Below are 13,412 nucleotides of genomic sequence, written 5' to 3'. Positions count from 1 at the left end.
AATAAACTTGCTGGGATTTAAATATGAACTGCATTGAATCTACAGATAAAGTTAGGAAGGCCTGATATCTTGGTAACATTGTCTTCCCGTCCATGTACATATCTCTCCATTTATTTAGTTCTTTGATGTCATTCATCATTATAGTTTTCCTTATACAGATCTTATGCATATTTTGTTAGATTTTTACCTATTTCATTTTTAAAGGTATTAATGTGGATAGTCTTGTGTTTTTAATTTAAAATCCCACTTGTTCATTACTGATATGCAAGAAAGCAATTGATGTTTATACATTAACCTGGCATCCTGCAACCTTGCTCTAATTGCTTATTAGTTCCATGAGTTTTTTTTCAGTTCTTTCAGATTTTCTACACAATCATGTCATCTGTGAACAAAAACAATTTTATTTCTTCCTTCTCCATCTGTGTACTCTTCGTTCCTTTTCTTGTCTTAGTACATTCACTAGTAATGCCAGTATGATGCTGAAAAGTAGTACAGGAGATATCCTTCCTGATTTTAGTGAAAGAGCTTTAAATTTATCACCACTACATGTGATGTTAGCTGCAGGTTTTTTGTATTATTTATCAAGTTGAGAAAATTCATCTCTATTCATGCTTTACTGAGTTTTAATCGTGATTGACTTTTTGATTCTGTCAAATGCCTGTTATTCATCTACTTATATGATCATGTAATCTTTCTTCCTTGGCTTATTGATGTAATGGATTACATTAGTTCATTTCAAATGTTGAATCAGCTTTGCACAGCTGGGATAAACCTTACTTGATGGTGTACAATTCTTTTTATGCATTGGTGAATTTGATTTGCCAATATTTTGTTCAGGATTTTTGCATTTATGTTCATGGAAGATATTGTTATGTAGTTTTATTTTCTTATAATGGCTTTTTCTGGTTTTGGTATTAGGATAATGCTTGCCTCATAGAATGATGTGGAAAGTATTCCCTCTGTTTCTATCTTCTGAAAGAGATTACAGGGAATTGGTACAATTTCTTCCTCAAATTTTTGGTAGTCAGTCTTATCTCTTAGTGTTGCTCACTACCTGGGCCCTTGACACTCTACACTACTGGCCTTATCCTAGAGCCAACTGCTTCCAGCTTTGGCAGTAAGATACTGTGTCTTTTGGATATGGAACGCCCATGTGTCCATTCTGGAGCTCATTGTTAAGAAAGACGTGCCCCTTCTTTACTCCTGATGGCTCTTTGTGGAGGGAGCTCAACTAGTGAAACACACCTGTACTTAACTATTTTTGTTTATCTGATTTGTGATTTTTGGAGAAGAGACTGGGTATGCATCAGCCAGTGACTTCCTGCTCTGTTTTTTTCTTGGGATCATGCCAAACATGAAATAGGGTCTGTTGTCACATGGGCAATCTGGACATGATTCAACACTTCCTGTGACATGGTGGATATATATGCTTAATTCTAGTACTAAAGATTCTCCTGGCCTGAAGATGTGTTACACTTATCAATAGTAACTCTTGGTAATAAAGGCAGAATTTTGGTTTTCCCTTTCCTTGTTATTTTTATATCTCTCACCCTTTGGTAAATTAAGTTGGAAAAAGAGGTGCTATTATTTAGCTTCTTTCAAACCCCATTGCAAGCCTCTATTGCCAGATCAGTTTCTGCCATAGCTGTCCAACTTTGGTGATGGGAATTTGCACAGTCTTTCAGCTCAATCTTTCTCACTGTTTGGGGAACAATATGCCTGGCTCATAAAGAAGTGCAAACTATGGTAAGGCTGACAATTAGACAATAACCTCTGTCTATGGTGATCTATCCAGCTGAGTCAAAATTTAACAACTACCAGCCAGTCCATATATCTCCATCTGGTCCATAAGCTATTAGAGTCTATCTCACAGAGCTTGCTGAAGTCTAAATGCATCCCAATGTTCTATTCAGTCGGCAAAAGCAACAGAAAAGAAAGTGACACTAAGTTTGTCCTGACCTTTTGTTAGTAAAGGCTATACTAGATGGATGGCAAAGCTAAATCTTATAAATTTTTTATTACCTCTATATCTGGGATATACTTCACACTCAACAAATGTTTCATGAATGAGTTAATTATTCAAATAAACTTTTGCTAACTCCTCATAATTATCTTTTTAAGTTATAAATATTTATAAGCCATCTTTTTAATGATAATTCCTTCAGTTTTTCCCCCCTCATTTCAAACTTATTAATACATATCTAGAATCCCTCCTTTTTTCCTTGTTGGTAAACAAATCAATATTTACCTTACTCTAGTCTTCCAGCCTAAGTCTCCTTCTCCATCATTTCTTAATGAGTAGTAATGATGACTTCATCAACATGCATGCATTTTATTAATACATTCTGTGCCCTGAGATGTAATTATTCTGGTTCTGGGAATTTGAATTCATTTAAAGCATATTAAACATTCTCTTATTATTATCTTCTATCTTTAGGGAAGTGTCCTCTTAAAGATAACTTTTCTACCATTTATAGTTAGGAATTGTTCCCTTTGGCAATGAAGCAAAGTAGGAATTGAGTCATTTATTTTTCTGCCTTTTAAGTTTTAACATTCTAACATTTGCCCAAAGATGTGTACCTTCCTTTGTTGGTGCTGTTATTTACAACTTTGTCAGCCTCTGCTCTTCCAAGCCACATTCTTTTGGGTTCATATAATTCTTTGTTGGTTTTTCTTTTTGGTTATGAGTCCCATCGTATTCTTTACAAATGCTTAAAGAACAGAGTTTAGGAGACACTCTTTGAGGTCACTCCCTTTTTCTGAGAGCCCACTGCTAGATTTAGAATTTGTGTAACGTCCTCATGCTCTTTGACCAAAGTTTGGTAGACAAGGGATGGATACATGAGGAATCAGACTCTTTCTCCCAGCAATTTGGAGCTGAGACTGAATTGGCATATTTGGTCTGGGCTGGTCATCAGAATGGGGAGAGTATGAGCTCAGAAGGTGTGAAGTGGAATGTGACTGGATTGTACAAAATGAATTGTTGAAAGGAGAATGAACGGACATGTCAAGTGAAGTGGAGACAGCGAACCAGGCTATGAGACCCTGGGAAAGCTACTTAGCCACTCTGTTTGCTCACAGATATAACAGGGATGATGCTGCCTATCTTATAGAGTTGTTGTGACCATTAAATTGATTAAAAACATAAAGTTCTTAGAACCATTATAATCATATCATAAGGGAACTAGTAAGTGCAAGTCATTTTTATTACCCTTGTTTTGCCCCCAAGCCTTAAACTAATTAAAGAGTAGTACTACATGTCTCAGAGGGTGAAAGAAGATGGAGGAATGCCTCTGAGACCGTGAGTGTGTTGGGAGGAAACAGACTAGGTAAAGAACAGAGATTTCATGGCTCATGCCTGTAATCCCAGCACTTTGGGAGGCCTAGGTGGGCCTTAAGTGGCGGATCACTTAAGGTCAAGAGTTTGAGACCAGCCTGGCCAACACGGTGAAACCCTGTGTTTACTAAAAGTACAAAAATTAGCTGTGCGCAGTGGTGGGCGCCTGTAATCTCAGCTACTCGGGAGGCTGAGGCAGGAGAATCGCTTGAACCCGTAAGGCGGAGTTTGCAGTGAGCCAAGATAGCACCACTGCACTCCAGCCCGGACGACAGAGCCAGACTCCTTTGCAGGAAGAGCAGCACCTCGTGCAACACCCTAGAGTAGTGTCTGAGGACGGGGCTGCACCTGGGAGGGGAAGGCTGCCTCCTGAGTCTGAGAAAGCAGGGCCTGACTGGCATGCTTTGCCAAAGGTCCCTATGCCCAGGGGATGGTGGGTATGACCAACACTGCTAGCTCCTTCCCAATTTTCATTCTTTCCTTCTTCTTTTGTTTTTTAGTAAAAGAATGCCAAATCTTTAGCTGGCCACCTCTGGAAAAGACTACATTTCCCAGCCTCCTTTTAGCAAGGTTTGGTTATGTGACCAAGTTCGAGCCAATGAGATGTGTGGGAATAAGTGAAAGCTACCCAAAGTGGGAGCAAACTGGCTGTTTCTTCAGAGCTTGCTACAGCAATGAAAGCAGCCATCACCACGTGCATCTGGCAGGGACTTAAAGGCAGGCTGAAGAGTGGGAAAGCTTTTCATGAAAAAAGGGGGAAGGCTTCAGGAGTGCTCTTATTGGAGGTTTTTGGCCTGGGGAAGCTGGAGGTGGGCTAACTAGAAATGGGACATCATGCGTGACTGGTTTGGGGAGGATGTTTGGATTTCTCTGGTTGGGCCTGTGTTGGAAGCAGCAGACAAAAACTAGGACAGTTGACAGTCTTTGACCAAGCTCTGACAATACTAGGCCCATTGTTGAAGAGGTTGTGGTTTGGTTGGTTGCTACAGAGGTTGTGGGTTAGAGTTCCTATGTCAGATATGGTCTGGCCATTGTCCATTTTATATACAGTTTCTCCGAGCTAAGCAAATGTGCTACATATCACTCTGGGGACATCTCCTTTCAAAGGAGGGATGGCTAAGGCTATAGACTCCAGAGCCAGAATGGCTCGGTTTAAATTCCAGGTCTGCCACTTAGAAGCTGTGTGACCTTGAGCAAGTCACCCAACCTCTCTGTGGTTCAATTTCCAATTCTTAAATGGGATAATAATAGAACCTGCCTCACTGGGTTGCTAGAAGTAATGAAATAATATGTAAAACACTTAGGACAGTCTCTGGTCCATAGTACTTACTAGGTTTATTGATAGTGTCATTCTTCTTTTCTTTTTCTATTTGGTCTATAGTTCAAGGTCTTTAAACTATCTTGGATCTTGAAGCAGAATTCTGAGGCTGGAGGTGGTGACATAAAAGGAGCTCATTTCTAATAATCTCGTAGTCACTGTCCCAGTCCTGTATGGTCTACCTCTAGATTTTTTTTTTTGAAATGGAGTCTCACTCTGTCACCCAGGCTAGAGTACAGCGGCGAGATCTCAGCTCACTGCAACCTCCGCCTCCCGGGTTCAAGCAATTCTCCTGCCTCAGTCTCCCGAGTAGCTGGGATTACAGGCACCCGCCACCACGCCCGGCTAATTTTTGTATTTTTAGTAGAAACGGGGTTTCACCATGTTGGTCAGGCTGGTCTTGAACTCCTGACCTCAAGTGATCTGCCCGCCTCAGCCTCCCAAAGCGCTGGGATTACAGGCGTGAGCCACTGTGCCTGGCCCGGGAAGTAAACTTCTATCTTAGTTGAGTCACTGCTATTTTGTTTTTAACTTTCACATTTGGTAATATAGAATCCTTTCTCATATCGCAGGAAAGTAGTCGAGCTGCTAGATCTGAAATGCAGACTAAAACAGCAGGAAAAACGGAACAATGCATGGGCGCTCTGGACTGCTGACCACATGCTGGAGAGGCTGCCTCTGCTCTCTGGTAGCCCCTTGGATGAAGTTGGGTGAGGATGTCACCAAAACAATCAAAATTTTGTGTCCCTCCAGCCTGGCAAAATGAGAGAATCAAACCCAGATGTAAGTTGATTTTAATCAAAGGAAGTCATGCAATATTCTTGTATATCTGAGTTTGTTGCTTGAGATTAACAGCAAGCTACACAGGTGTAGCTGCCCTTGGGTTTTTTAATTTATCCCAGAATCCTTTTTTTTTTTTTTTTTTTTTGAGACAGAGTCTTGCTCTGTCGCCCAGGCTGGGGTGCAGTGGCCAGATCTCAGCTCACTGCAAGCTCCGCCTCCCGGGTTTAGACCATTCTCCTGCCTCAGCCTCCCGAGTAGCTGGGACTACAGGCGCCCGCCACCTCGCCCGGCTAGTTTTTTGTATTTTTTAGTAGAGACGGGGTTTCATCGTGTTAGCCAGGATGGTCTCGATCTCCTGACCTCGTGATCCGCCTGTCTCGGCCTCCCAAAGTGCTGGGATTACAGGCTTGAGCCACCGCACCCGGCCTATCCCAGAATCCTTTAAATGCATTCCCCTTTATTTGATTTTTTCAGTTAACTCAAAGTGAATGTGTTACTTGCATTTAAAAGGACCCTACCTAAAACATAGGTTGTATCTGTGCAGCCCACATTTGTTGCTTAAACTATCTTCTTTTATCTCTGGCTAAGAATATTTTGAATCATATTGTCAGACTCATTTTGAGGGTCCTGTTATCCAACTTGAGGTGTTTTGCTTTTGAAGAGTCAGTTCCCAGGATCAAGTCCATATCTCACTTCCCATTTGACAGCCGCATTATCAAAGTTTAGTGCCCGGGGCTTCCTGCCTTCACCCCCTGCAGATTCCACGCTGACCTGTTTCTTTCATTTCCTCGTCATCTCCAGACAACCAGTCAGTTGTCCCTGAATGTTCTAAATCGAGTCCAGAATGGCAGTTCTTGCCGCTTCCTCTGCCAGCGAAGCAGGGAACTGTCAGCAAGACAAGCCAAGAATTTATCAGCTGTAATTCTTCCTGCAGAATTAGTCTACCTAGAGAGGTACAGCTCCTTTAATCTTCCAAATGTGGTTTTGCACATCTGGAGGACAATAGAAGAGATTCTCAGGCATGGTATGAGTAATATCTGTGAGGAATGTCTGTGTTATTTAAACCATTCACAGGCCGGGCGCGGTGGCTCAAGCCTGTAATCCCAGCACTTTGGGAGGCCGAGGCGGGCGGATCACGAGGTCAGGAGATCGAGACCACAGTGAAACCCCGTCTCTACTAAAAATACAAAAAATTAGCCGGGCGCGGTGGCGGGCGCCTGTAGTCCCAGCTACTCAGGAGGCTGAGGCAGGAGAATGGCGGGAACCCGGGAGGCGGAGCTTGCAGTGAGCCGAGATCGCGCCACTGCACTCCAGCCTGGGCAACAGCGTGAGACTCCGTCTCAAAAAAAAAAAAAAAAAAAAACAAAAAACCATTCACAGAGCCAACGTTCTTTGAAGTGGGTTGACTGTTAAATAAACTGAAGCCGAAAGTGGGAGAGACGTTGAAAAGAACACAGAAAGAAATGGGCACCAGGAGTGTGAGACTTAAACCTCCTGCTCTGCCACTAATTCACTGTGATCCTGGGCAAGCCATTTTCACCTTCTAGGTTTTACTTTTCTCATCTATGAAATGGGGATAATTAATCTCTTTTCTGGATAGCTGACAACATTGTCTGGTAAAGTGTTAGGGAACATAACAATGTATAATATTGCCATGACCTGAATATGCCAACAATCCCAGCCTTCCATTCCCATATTAATTATTGTTCCATCATGCATGTGGAAGGAGAAGAAAGAAAAGTAGCATCGATTCAGCACCAAGTAGGTACCAGGCACTATGCTAAGGATGTTACACATGCGTTTTCATTTCACCTTCACCCTAGCATCATGCGGTCTGTATCAACTCATATATTTCTGTTCATTTTGTTTGTATATTCATTTTGTTCGTATATTCATTTTGCAGACAAGACTCAAAGAGTTTACATGATTAGTTAACCACAGTCTCAGAGCTGGTAAATTTCAGAGACAAAATCCAAATTTCTCCAAAGCTGGTGATGACACACAGGTGAGGCCGGGTGTGGTGGCTCACACCTATAATCCCAGCACTTTGGGAGGCCGAGGCAGGTGGATCACCTGAGGTCGAGAGTTCGAGATCAGCCTGACCAATACGGAGAAAACGTTTCTTTACTAAAATACAAAATTATCCGGGTGTGGTGGCGCATTCCTGTAATCCCAGCTACTCGGGATGCTGAGGCAGGAGAATCGATTGAACCCAGGAGGCGGAGGTTGTGGTGAGCCGAGATTGCACCATTTCACTCCAGCCTGGGCGTCAAGAACAAAACTCCATCTCAGAAACAAACAAACAACAATAACAACCACAATAAAAAATGAAGGCGAAGGCTGGGCATAGTGGCTCGTGCTTGTAATCCCAGCACTTTGGGAGGTGGAGGTGGGGGGATCACTTGAGCCCAGGAGTTTGAGACCAGACTAGGCAGCATGCTGAAATCCCATCACTACAAAAAATACAAAAATTAGATGGCACACACCTGTAGTCCCAGCTACTTGGAAGGTAAAAAAAAAAAAAAAAAAAAAAGGCAGAGGTGGGAGGGAGGGAATGAGTAGCTGCAATTCCAAGTTAATCTTAAAGAAGCCACTTTCTTCTGTGAGGAGGATGTAGACCTCCCTCGGAGATAACATGTCTCCCCACAGGACACCGAAAGCCTTTAAACAGCCGTGAACAGGATGGGAGCAGGAAGGGCTTTAGAAATCATCTCAACCAACCCTCCCATGCTAGAGACGAGGAAGAGCAAGCTCAGAGAGGGTAATAATTTGCTCAAGAATGAGCAGCTGTGGAGAGGTGGGTTTAGGAAGAGAATCTACATTCACTCGTCCACCCATTCATTTAACAAATATCTGTGGCCAGGCGCGGTGGCTCACGCCTGTAATCCCAGCACTTTGGGAGGCCGAGGTGGGCGGATCATGAGGTCAGGAGATCAAGACCATCCTGGCTAACATGGTGAAAACCCGTCTCTACTAAAAATACACAAAATTAGCCGGGCGTGGTGGCGGGCGCCTGTAGCCCTAGCTACTCGGGACGCTGAGGCAGGAGAATGGCATGAACCTGGGAGGCGGAGCTTGCAGTGAGCCGAGATTGCACCACTGCGCTCCAGCCTGGGCAACAGAGCGAGACTCCGTCTCAAAAACAAAACAAATATCTATTTAGGACCTACTACTACATGTTAGGAACTGGAGCTGCTCTGGTGAATAAAAACAGTTCCAGTTCTTACCCATATGTAGAAGTCACAGCCTTGAGAGAGAGGTAGTCATCAAACAAATTGTTGCACAAAGAAATGTGAAATTCAACAGTGACCGGTGTTAGGAAGGAGAAGTACTTCGTGTTGTGAGAGCATAGGTTGGGGGGATTGACCTGGATCGGGGGGATCAAGAAATGTATTTTTTTTTTTTTTTTTTTTTTTTGAGACTATGGAGTCTTGCTCTGTCACCCAGGCTGGAGTGCAGTGGTACGATCTTGGCTCACTGCAACCTCTGCCTCCCGGGTTCAAGTGATTCTCCCTGCCTCAGCCTCCCAAGTAGCTGGGATTACAGGCACCTGCCACCGTGCCTGGCTAATTTTTGTATTTTTTTAGTAGAGATGGGGTTTCGCCATGTTGGCCAGTCTAGTCTTGAACTCCTGACCTCAGGTGATCCACCTGCCTCGGCCTCCCAAAGTGCTGGGATTACAGGTGTTAGCCACCGTGCCCAGCCAAGCAATGCATTCTTGAGGGAAAGATGCTAGAACTGAGTGCTGAAGAATGCCTGAGAGGTTGCTGGGTAAAGGAGCAAAGGCCATTTTAGGCAACTAGATAGAGTGTGGCGTTAGATGTGGAGAAATGGAAGTGTCAGAGGCGTTTGAATCAGAGCAACTCCATCTTGAGTGAGGACTAGGAACATGAGGCTGGGACTTTCTGGGCTGCATTTCCAGAAAGTTCGGTATTTCTAGCCTGTAGATGTTTACGGTTAAAGGAACAAATTAATACATTTGCTAAACAAACCCAGATTGGGAGTGTCCTGATATCCTGATATCTTGAGAACAGAAGCATCCCTAATTTTGTTTTAAAGATAATAATATCAATTCTTGCAAAATATAGTAATTAATGTAGTAATTAAGAAAACTAATTCTTTATTACAAACCCTTGTAGCAGGGTACATCTCCCCATGATCTTTTTTATCCTATATATAAACAAGTATTGTACCTAGGGTGGACGCGTTCCTCCTCTTACTTTGGGAACATTTTACTCTGCTTACAGAGTAGCTTTACTTTTACCAGTTAACTTTCTTCATAAACTAGCTTTAGCTTTGTTCCGTGGACTCGCCCTGTTTCCTTTACCTCTCTCAAGGTCTGGATTGGGACCCCTTTCCTATAACAGAAAAAGAGAACAGAACCTGTAGCACCATGTAGGCCTTGATATAAACTTTATCTTTATTCTTTTTTTTTTTCCCCAAGACGCAGTCTTGATCTGTCACCCGGGCTGGAGTACAGTGGCGCGATCTTGGCTCACTGCAACGTCCGCATCCCAGGTTCAAGCCATTCTCTTGCCTCAGCCTCCTGAGTAGCTGGGATTACAGGCGCCCGCCACCACACCTGGCTAATATTTTTGTATTTTTAGTAGAGACGAGGTTTCACCATGTTGGCCAGGATGGTCTTGAACTCCTGACCTCGTGATCTTCCTGCCTTGGCTTCCCAAAATACTGGGATTACAGGCGTGAGCCACTGCGCCCGGCTGACTTTATCTTTATTCTAAGAAATGCTGAAGGGTTTATCTGATTCTTGTTCTCATTCCTTACCTTTAACCACACTGACAAATAATGTTAAGGACAAGTGAGAGAGAAGGCAGATTCAGCTACTATCCATAAGAAATCCAAACAGCAGTACACACACACACACACACACACACACACACACACACACACAGAGGAAAAAATTCCTTCAGTTTCTTGCCACATCATAGTTTTCTAGCAACCAGGCTGGTCAACTGCCTTCCGTCTGTCTGCAAGCCTGATTTGTGTGTGCACAGTACATGTGTGTGTGCATGGACAGGCACACACTTTACATGTACATCTTCATCTTAGCAAACAATGTCTTGACATTTCTGATACAGGAACTACAGAGCTTATTCTGATTGATCTCATTAAATTCCAATTAGTTTACCCACTTGGGTCATTGAATCCACAATTACTTGCTGTCATGATGCTGAAAAGAATGCCCATCCTGGCTTCTCCAAATGATGAAAATTCAATGGTGAGGTCTCTCCTGGTGTGATGAAGTTCTACTCTCTGCTTGCAGAAGTTAGAGAAGACCCAGGAGTGCCATTCTTAAGCCACTTTGGAAGGTCTGTGCGGCAACCTGCCTGCCTTGTTGAGTGTTGCTCTTCTGTATCTGGTATTTTGACATCTGGGGCCTTGCTGACCCTGGAGAGACTGGCCCTCCCAGGGCTGGCCAGTTTGCCTTCCATATGCAAATTAACCCAACCCATGCTTATAACCACCCTCAACTCCTTTAATCAAGCAGTTTCACTTTGGGCCATTATTCCCTTGCTGTAAACATACCAGGGCCAAGTACCGAGCAACTAGAGATCACCCTTACACCGCAGAGCTCACTGAAATTATTCACACTAGCCAATCCTAAGCCTGTTTATCCTACCTCACCTGCTCCTCCCCACTGAAACCCTCCAAAGGCTATTGCCCACATTTTCTTCCCACTCCCCTGCCTCCTGACCCACCCTGGTGCTTCCCCTGTGGCCCTGTAAGGTGTGGCATGCCCCCTCCTCTCCTCTGGAACGGTGCGTAACAAACAACCTTTTCAACGGCATCCCTGAATAGTAAAACCAACATTTCAAAGCACCTGCCTCAGACTCATCTTTCATTTGCTTCTGAGAATCCCCACTTGAAATCTCTCTGGCCTCCTTGGCATGTGCTAGCTGGAAGGCTTGGGTTTTGGGGTCCGGCTGGCCTGAGCTGATAGCCCCACTGTGCCCCTTTACAGCCGCTGGACTGTGAGTGTCTTATGCCACCTTCTCGACCCATCTGGAGAAATGAGGATCACAGCGTCTGTTTCATAGGGTTGGCTGGGGATTAAATGAGATAATGCCGGCCATGCATCCAGCAGAGGACCCGGGACAGGGGTTTGCTTAACCCACATTAGTTACCTTCAGTGAACCGAGAGCCTCCTTTGCTGTCTGCTTCTGCCTGCCAGTTTTATTGTTCAGTCACGCAGGAATCTTGAGAAAAACCGTGGAAGATTTATTGCAAGCTTTCCAACCTTTGCTTCCTTTATTTGTTAACCTCCATCCAACCAGAGTCTTTTATTTTCCCCTTCATAAGCCCCTTGCAGGCTCTGGCAGGCTCTGAAAGAGTACTTTTGATGAACTGCTTGGACCCAACGCTCACCCTGGCTGCTCTGTCTTGCTGATGGCTCATCGAAGAGTGCTCCAAAGAGCATGGAACTTGAAAAAGGCACATCCTCACCCTAGAAATGTCAGGGTTTTCAAAATGGAATGCCAATGCATTGCCCAAAGGAAGAACCATGCCTGGCATGACCCAAAGTAAGAGCAGTTCAGTCTCCGGAACATTATGGAATTTCAGTCAACACTCATTCAGCATGCGTGTACCAGCACCCCTTGGTGCTCGCCTGTGTGCCGGAGGTGGGGACACAGTGGTGAATAAGACACGGTCCTTTCTCTCAAGCAGTGCCCAGGAGGGTGGAGGTGGTTACTTACTGTGACGGCTAGAGGCTTCTCCACACAGTACTGTGGCTGATATTCTCGTGGTTTCCCTTCATTTATCTATTCTATCTTGATGGAAGTTTTGCCATGTTTAAACTTCCAGAGAACAATGAAATGGAGGCTTCTGGAAGTATTCTGGGGCCCTATATCAGGCTCCCTTCTCTTCTTTACCTATGCTCACTCCTTAGACGATCTTACGCTGCCTCTGCCAAAGGCACTTGGGCCATTTTTCTGTGTCCCAAATTCAAATTGTAATTCAAACGTGGCTCTCAGAAGGAGAGCATGTGTGAAAATCTTGTTTCTTTTATAAAAGGTATGAAAAAGAAAAATAAATGAACAAAAACCAAGACATAATACAAAACAAAAATCAAAAAAGAAAAAAAAAACAAACCATAACCAGCATTTGATTTGTATTTGATTCCAGAAGTTGAGGAGAGTGAATTATACCGACTTTCTGTCAGTGTGGGGAGGTGTGAAGAAAATGAGACTCAGAATCAGAAGACAATGACTACTCTGCTAATGAGTTTAGAAAATAATGCTCTTTTTGCCTGTTTTCTCATCTCTGAAATGATTGATTCTCTCTGTAGTAATCAAACTGTACAGCAACCAGTTGCAGTGCTGCCTGTGATGTTTGCTCTCAGCTCTTAAGATCAATGCCTCAGAGGAATCTCTGTTGCAGGAATGTTCTTAAGAACCAAACTCTTGGCTCGCTTTTCCCACTTAATGAAGCACTACGTCTGAACAAGAGAAAAAAAATAACGGATAAAGAGTTCTCTAGCAAACGACACCATGTACTGATGGGATGTTTGGAGTTGACAAAGCATCATAAACACTCGTGTTAGCGCCTTTCATCTCCACGAAAGCCTTAACAGACAGGCAGGATTTCCTCCTTTTTTATAGTTGAGCAAACCAAGGGCAGAGATGTAAATCGGCTTCACCATCACCCGGCTGTCTAGCAGAGAGTAGAGACAGCGGCCCTGGCACGTCCGACTTCGAGAATGGAGCTCTCATGACCAGGCCCACCGCTTCCTAAAAGAACTCCTGGAAATTCTCCCTTTTCCTTTGATTTCAGTCAAACCCTTTCTGGGAGTACATGGAACGGTTAGGAAAGTCCCATTCCTTTCTGTTGAAAGCCCCATAGTCAGTCATCCCTGCGGTTGCTGGTCTACGACTGGGCCTCCTGCAGCCAGGGGACGCAGGCTAGAGAGGGCCCCGGGTGCCCGTCAGTGGCCCCAGACCATTGCTCCTTCTG

The sequence above is a fragment of the Macaca thibetana genome, chromosome 10, assembly GCF_024542745.1.
Source record: "Macaca thibetana thibetana isolate TM-01 chromosome 10, ASM2454274v1, whole genome shotgun sequence".
Taxonomy (NCBI): domain Eukaryota; kingdom Metazoa; phylum Chordata; class Mammalia; order Primates; family Cercopithecidae; genus Macaca; species Macaca thibetana.
This window is presented reverse-complemented; position numbering follows the sequence as displayed.